Source organism: Neophocaena asiaeorientalis, unplaced genomic scaffold (assembly GCF_003031525.2).
Source record: "Neophocaena asiaeorientalis asiaeorientalis breed wild unplaced genomic scaffold, Neophocaena_asiaeorientalis_V1.1 scaffold130, whole genome shotgun sequence".
In the NCBI taxonomy this organism is placed as follows: domain Eukaryota; kingdom Metazoa; phylum Chordata; class Mammalia; order Artiodactyla; family Phocoenidae; genus Neophocaena; species Neophocaena asiaeorientalis.
The window spans coordinates 411,700-419,668 of NW_020173397.1; the positions used below are offsets into that span (position 1 = coordinate 411,700).

Here is a 7,969-nt window from a genome sequence, read left to right on the forward strand (position 1 = left end):
CATTCCAAGATAATCGACTGCAAGTTACTAAATTAAGATAAAAATGTCCTTAACCTTGAACAGTTTTTAAAGAGATTTTAGAAGAAAGGAGCCCTCCAGGGGGGTTGTATAATTATAAAATTGTACCCTTTCTAAAAGGCTATTTACAGATACATAATGTTTCCCCTCCATTCTTTAAAGTAAAATATAGGATAAAAAAAGTAGTTTGGGGATAATATTTGTTTGGGACAGCAGGCACTGCTAATCAGTACCACTCTCTCCTTATTCCTTACTATCAGAGCCCTGGTTTAGGAGACCCCATTATCCTTAAGGCTAAGGTGGCCAGTTTAAAATCCGAGCTGATGAGATCTAAGTGCAAGTCTGCTGACCATCTGTGGTAAAAAATTTGCTCTCTGCTTTAGACACTGCCTTTTTTTTCTTAATTTCTTTTTTTTTTTTTCCTTTTCTTTTTTCCTGCCCAAATTGTTGGAACACTATTGGAGATTCTGGGGTCACTTTGAAGCTATGTGGACGTACTAGAGATGTGGAAGCTGGAAGAGCTGAGCAACCCAGTCCCCTGGTGATGCCCTTCAGCAGCTGGACTAACGCCAGAGGGACTATTTCCAAACTTCCTGCTACCCGTGGAAAGTAAGGTAAATCACTCATTCACTTTCTGTTACCTACTAACTGATCCAGAAATCTAACCTCAGGGTTCTAGAACCCTTCTCAGTATCCCACAGTCATACTCGTGTTCCGGACTCCTGATCATCAGACTTGCTTATAGCAGATGTATGGGGAGGGCGGGTTCTTCTGGAAGCCCTGATACTTCCTCCCCTACTCCCACCACACACAAATAATGATCTTTATGTCCACTCATCCTTCTAGCTACACTCAGAGGCCAGGGCCCCCAGGAAGGCTTCACTGACAACCCTTTACTCCTCTCTATGTGCAGAAAGGGTAGAGGTGTGGGCTCTGGAATCAGACTTCCTAGACTTGAATTCTTAACCTGTTACTTACTGGTTTAGGATGTGGGCAAAGTAGTTACCTTCTCTGGACACCCCTGTAAAACAGGAACACTAAGTAGCACCTATGTACCTTACTGAAAGGATTAAATGAGCAAATGCAGGTAAAGTTCTTAAATTTTTTTCTTGGGTCAATCAATTCTAGCTGCTATTGTTACCTTTGGCTAATTTAGGGCAGAGTCCCTTTGCCCTCCTTTGGTTCTCTGGACCCGTCTCATTCACAACACACACAATCGCATACTGTGGAGTTTTGAAAGGTGGTTCTCAAAATGCGGTCCCTGGGCCAGCAATATCAGCCACACCTGGGAACTGGTTGGAACTCTGGCACTGGAGCCCAGCAATCTGTGTTTTAACAATATTCTCAGGCAAATCTGATGCACACTAAAGGTTGACGACAACTGAGAACATCTGTCTCAGACTCTCCTGGAGGCATTCACCAAAAATAGAGTTACAGGACTTTACACCTGGTCAGCTGGAGAAGGGGTCTAGTAATTGCCCTGGTTATCATGCTTGTCATGATTTTTCAGCACATAAATGTTTGAGAATCACTGCCATTTGGAATGTGTGTTTCACTTGTCTGTTTTTCCAGTGGACTTTACTTCCTTGCAAGGAAGGTTTGTGAAGATCTGTTGTTGTTGTTTGCATTATTAGTTTTATTATGCTAATTCTAGAATCTCTAGTGCATAGTGCAATCTCAGGCAGGAAGTAGTGGCTCATTAAAACAGGTATCCCAAAAGTCTTAGTAGAACTTCAAGATTAATTCCTTCAGGAAGAGGTAAAATTGTCATTATATGCAGATGGTATGATACTATATATAGAAAACCCTAAAGACTCTACATGAAAACTACTACAACTGATAAATGAATTCAGCGAGCAGAACACAAGATTAACATACAGAAACTGGTTGCATTTCCTTATACCAACAATGAAATATCAGAAAGGGAACGTAAAAAAACAATGCCTTTTAAAATCACAACCCCAAAAATAAAATACTTGGGGATAAACCTCACCAAGAAAGCAAAAACTTATATGCTGAGAACTGTAAAACATTAATAAAGGAAAGTAAAGATGATTCAAAGAAATGGAAAGACATCTCATGTTCTTGGGTTGGAGGAATTAATATTGTTAAAACGCTCATACTACCCAAAGCAATCTACAGATTTAATGTGATCCCTATCAAATTACCCATGACATTTTTCACGCAATTAGAACAAATAATCCTAAAATTCATACGGAACCATAAAAGACCCAGAATTGCCAAAGCAATCCTGAAGAAAAAGAACAACGTTGGAGGCATAGCCACCCCAGACTCAGACAGTACTCCAAAGTCACAGTAATCAAAACAGCGTGGTATTGGCACAAAAACAGACATATGGATCAATGGAACAGAATACAGAGCCCAGAAATAAATCCACACACCTCAGTTAATCTTTGACAATTAATCTTTGACAAAGGAGGCAAGAATATATAATAGGAAAAAGACAGTCTCTTCTGCAAGTGGTGTTGGTAAAGCTGGACAGCCTTATATAAACCAGTGAAGTTAGAACACATCCTTTCACCATACACGAAAATAAACTCAAAATGTCTTAAAGACTTAAACATAAGACATGACACCATAAAACTTCTAGAAGAGAACATAGGCAAAATATTCTCTGACATAAATCATACCAATGTTTTCTTAGGTCAGTCTCTCAAGACAATAGAAATAAAAATGAAAATAAACAAAGGGGACCGAATCAAACTTACAAGCTTTTGCACAGCAAAGGAAACCATAAACAAAATGAAAAGACAACCTACAGAATGGGAGAAAATATTTGCAAATGATGCAACCAGCAAGGGCTTAATTTCCAAACTATACAAGCAGCTCATACAACTTGATGACAATAAAAGCAAATAACCCAATCAAAAAAATGGGCAGAAGACTTAAAGAGACATTTCTGCAAAGAAGAAATACAGATGGCCAATAGGCACATGAAAAGATGCTCAACACTGCCAATTCGTAAAGAAATGCAAATCAAAACTACCATGAGGTACCACCTCACACCAGTCAGAATGGCCATCATTAAAAAGTCTACAAATAACATATGCTGGAGAGGGTGTGGAGAAAAGGGAACCCTCCTACAACACTGTTGGTGGGAACGTAAGTTGGTGCAGCCACTGTGGAAAACAGTATGGAGGTTCCTCAGAAAACTAAAAGTAGACCTACCATATGATCCAGCAATCCCACTCTTGGGCATATATCCAGACAAAACTATAATTCAAAAAGACACATTCACCGTGATACTCACAGCAGCAATATTCACAATAGCCAAGACATGGAAACAACCTAAATGTCCATCAACAGATGAATGGATAAAGACGATGTGGTACATATATACAATGAAATACTACTCAGCCATAAAAAAAGAATGAACTAATGCCACTTGCAGCAGCAACATGGATGCAACTAGAGATTATCACACTAAGCAAAGTAAGTCAGAAAGAGAAAGACAAATACCATGATACCACTTATATGTGGAATCTAAAATATGACACAAATGAACCTATCTATGAAACAGAAACAGAATCAGAGACATAGAGAATAGACTGGTGGCTGCCAAGGGGGAAGCAGGTGGGAGAGGGATGAACTGTGAGTTTGGGATTAGCAGATGCAAACTGGTATATATAGATTGGCTAAACAACAAGGTCCTACTATATAGCACAGGGAACTATATTCAGTATCCCGTGATAAACCATAATGGAAAAGAATATGAAAAAGAATGTATATACATATGTATAACAGAGTCACTTTGCTGTACAGCAGTAATTAACACAACGCTGTAAACCAAGTATACTTCAATAAAAAATAAGTTAATTAAATTTTAAAAAAGATTAATTCCTTCAGAAGAACAACTACTCCACACTCACAAAAAAAGCACCCTTTGAAAGTTTAAATTTTTGAATTTCTTTGCCACTTCCTTAGTTTTGATCATCTTGGACAATATATTTTTAATATTGACTTTTAAAAAAAAATTGTTTCAGTGTTTGCTATCCTTAGAGAGACAGAAACAGATAAGTACAACTAAATACTTATTTTTCAAAAGTCTCAAAAGTATATGGGAAATGAAAGTAATTATATCTTCAAATGATTTTCGGGTATGTTTTTAATTTCATACTTCTAATGCGATTCAAGATTAAAACTGTATTAAGACATTTGAGACATGCCGCACTGGTATTAAATGAATTTAATTTTGTGTAAAGTGGTAGAAATATTTCCTTCAGCAAACATACCTGCAGATATAAAATCACAACCATAAATCTACAAAAAAGCAAGCTATTGAATGAAATCTGATTGGTTATTTCCCTGCAGTATGGATCTGCTAATAATTTAATTTACTACTTGCTAACAGAAGCCAAAATTTAAATATACATATATACATGTGTGTGTGTATATATATAGCTTCAATTTTAAATCATTCATATATATGAACAAGTAAACATACACATATATAACAATTGTTCATATATATATATATATATATAACACAGAGTTAGATGCGACAGGGGATAACTGGACTTCAGGATGAGTAAGACCCTATACTTGACCTCAATAAATTAACATGAAATACAGTGGATGAGTCATGTACAGAATGTCAGAATTCTAAAAGGCCAAGCTAAGTATCAAAAGGAACATGTGGGGATTCTTAAGAAGGAAATAAAAGATTGGTTAGTTGATTACGAAAAGGCAGAAGGGAGTAGGTTCCCTTTGGCTGCTCTTTGAAGCGATCACTTCCTTTCCCCCCTAGTCCTGAGGCTAGGGTGGCATGGGCAATAGAGGAATGTGGGGACTGAGAATCATTTCTACTCTCACCAGAGTGGCTGGAAGCAGATTTTCTTACCAGGATGTAATAGTATGCTAATATTTGAGGGTTCTTGAGGTCAGAGAGAAGGGTTTGAATACTCTGGTTCCATCTCTTGCTGTGGGTCAAGTTTCTTACCTTTCCAACACCTCAGCGTCTTTATCTGAAAATTGGGGATGATGATAATGTCTCCCACCTGAGTGTGAGAACTACATGATATAGTGCATACGCAGGGCTAAATTTGGTGCCTGGCACACAGAAAGTTCTCAGTACGGCAGGCGAGTGTAGTGACAATAAAGGCAAAGATGACGGGGGTAGTGCCGGTGTTAAGGAGTATTGAGGTGCAGGTAATCAGGTAAATTGCCCAAGCTCATATGGTTAGCAAGTGGAAAGCAGAAATTTGAACCAGCACCTACACTCCTAACCATTACGCTATAACCATTATGCTGAAGACGCAAGAATTCCAATGGTCTTTCCCCATAACCCACTCCTGCACTCCAGACTTGAATAGTCCAAGATCAAGAGAGAGCAAGCTTGGAGTTGCCACTCTTCAGTGAGTGTCAATCATTTCAAAACAGTGTATTTGCTAACAAGATGCAGTTCCTGTGATAATCTTCTCAACCAGCTATCAAGAAACAGGAAGCAAAGATTCAAGTAACAGCATGTTCCTACTTACGAGGAAGGTGGGACAGCATAGTCGACACTGGGCCTAACTGTTCTGGAAAACGTGGTCCCAGTAGGCATACACGCTGGTACATTTTCCCCACCTACCAAATACAAAAGAAGTATTTCATTTCCATGTTGCTCTACAAAGTTCCACCTCATTCGTGCCTGTCATTCATCCTCTGGCCTCTTCCTGTCTCCATTTCTGTACAGAAAGGTGCTGAGTCTCTGCTCTCGGATACGAAAAGGGTGTGTTAAGGAGAGGGAGCCATGGTACCTCAATGTCTTTTTTTTTTCATCTTAATTCTATTATGCCAACTCCACTGAACTTAATTAGAGTGAATACAGAATTACACAATTACCCTCTGTTCTATTCTTCAGATGTTATATTTTGATAAAATTTACGACGTGCTGCTCTCCCCTTGAACACCACATGAACACTAGAAATGGATGTGTGTTGACATAAAATCTGTTATAATTACAACTAAAGTATAGCTTACATAATGATAGTGTTAACATAAAATTATAGATGTGTAGAGACAACGTGGTCATGCATTTTTTACTATAAGTACATGCTTAGACCAATATCTGTTAGCGGAATGAAGATGGAAAAGAATTTTGGTTAAGCCACAAAGGCTGTTTAAGGACTTGCAGATAGCTAAGGGGGACTCAAAGACCAGTTAGATAATATTTCCCCCGCCATGTTTTTCAATTGCAAAGTGAAGGGAAGATGTGAAAGTAAGTACCTCTATGGAAATTACAAGTACATTTTTTTCCTTGAATACCTGGGTAAATGCTTAAATTCTAATGTATATCAGTGATACAAATTTTCAACTGAGTTTGATAAATCATAAAATAATAATTATACATATATGTATATAAAACTGCATGGAACTAGACAGTTCAGAATTACTTCTAATTAAAGAGGTACCCTATGACAACTAACTTAAACCTTACAAAATATGGTTCCAAGTACCCTATCAGAGTGAAAAGTAGGAGACTGAAAGGTTTATTGTAAATGTTTGTAGTCATGGTGTCTTAACTAAAACTACTGTGTCACAAATACTATTAAAATAATTGTGACATTTTATTCACTTCTACTGCAAACAACAAAACAAACTATAGGTATTTTTTCATTTCAGGTAATTATTTTAGCTAATAGTTATTAAATGTTTTGAGAAGACAGAGTGCTAATTGCATTACTTCATTTTATCTTTAAAATAGCGCTTCCATGTAATTATTCTTAATATCTCCATTTTATGAACATGTATCTCTAGTTTAGACCTTTCTTCAGAACTGCAGACTTGTGTAACCAACTGTGTACTCAGCATCTCTACTTGGATGTCAAGAAAACATCTCAAATCTTATACCTCCAAAACTGGTCTTTAATCCCCCAAACATGCTCTACCCCAAACTTTTTCCATCTTAGGTGACAGTAACCACACCTTTCCAGTTCCCCAGGCCCTAAATCTCGAATCCACCCTTGACCCCCTCTTCCTTTCCATTCTTGCATTCAATCTACCACAAAATGCTGTTACAACCTTCCCAATGTGCCACTTCTGAGAACTACCAACCGCTAGCAGCCTGGTGCAGGCCACCAACATAGACCTCGAGGATCCTGTAGTGGCCTCCCGGGATTCTCCCTGACTCCACTCTCTCCCCACATCCTCAAGACCACAGATAGAGTTATGCTTTTCAAACAAGAGACAGTTCATGCCACACCTCGGCTAAAATCCTGCCCCTGGCTGCCTACATTTAGAGTAAAAGACACAATGCATGTGATGGCCTCCCAGGACTTACCCAATCCATCCCATCACATATCTGACCTCCAGTCCTCCTGCTGTCTCTTCCTCCCCACTGACTAAGTCAGCCAGGGTGGCCTCCTTGATATTCCTCCAAGCTGCCCGGCATATTTCTGCCTTAGAGTTTTGGGACTGGTTGTTCTTGCTCCCAGGGAGTGGTCTCCCCCTCATACATTCTGACAACTCCCTCACTTCAAGTCTTTGCTCAAATGTCAACTTATAAAATCCACCCTGACTACCCTATTTAAAAACAAAACCTACCTGTACACTCCTCCAGCACTCCCAACCCAAGCCTCTTCAGTGAGCTTCACATCCTTTTCCTTATCCCGTAGCGCCCATCAACTTGTGACAAAGCATAGAATTTATTTATAACATCTGTTTCCATACGAGAGTGTAAGGAGGGAGAGAACACGCAAGAAGGAGCACGCAGGCAAAGGCTCTTGTCTAATTTATTCATTGATACGTCCAAGCATAGAGAACAGGAAGATGCTTGATAGATAGTCCTGAAAAAGATACAGATGAGGAAACTAGTAGTAAAGCTCAGAAAGTTTAAGTAATTTCCTCAAGGTTCTAGAGCTAGAAGAGGGTCACAGTAGAATTCACACTCGGGGACGTCTAACTTGAAATCTCTTAGCCTCTCTGCTATCTTTTTTTTTTTTTTTTT

General features: G+C 38.6%; 1 long non-coding RNA gene across 1 annotated transcript; it reads right to left on the minus strand.

Annotated features, from left to right (window-relative positions):
• Positions 1–692: 692 nt before the first annotated feature.
• Positions 693–7,648, minus strand: LOC112400971 (uncharacterized). Its single transcript, XR_003003496.1, has 3 exons — positions 7,567–7,648; positions 5,517–5,607; positions 693–1,039 (listed from the first exon to the last, which is right to left on the minus strand). It is a non-coding gene; the product is annotated as an uncharacterized LOC112400971 (long non-coding RNA).
• Between the last annotated feature and the right edge of the window lie 321 nt (positions 7,649–7,969).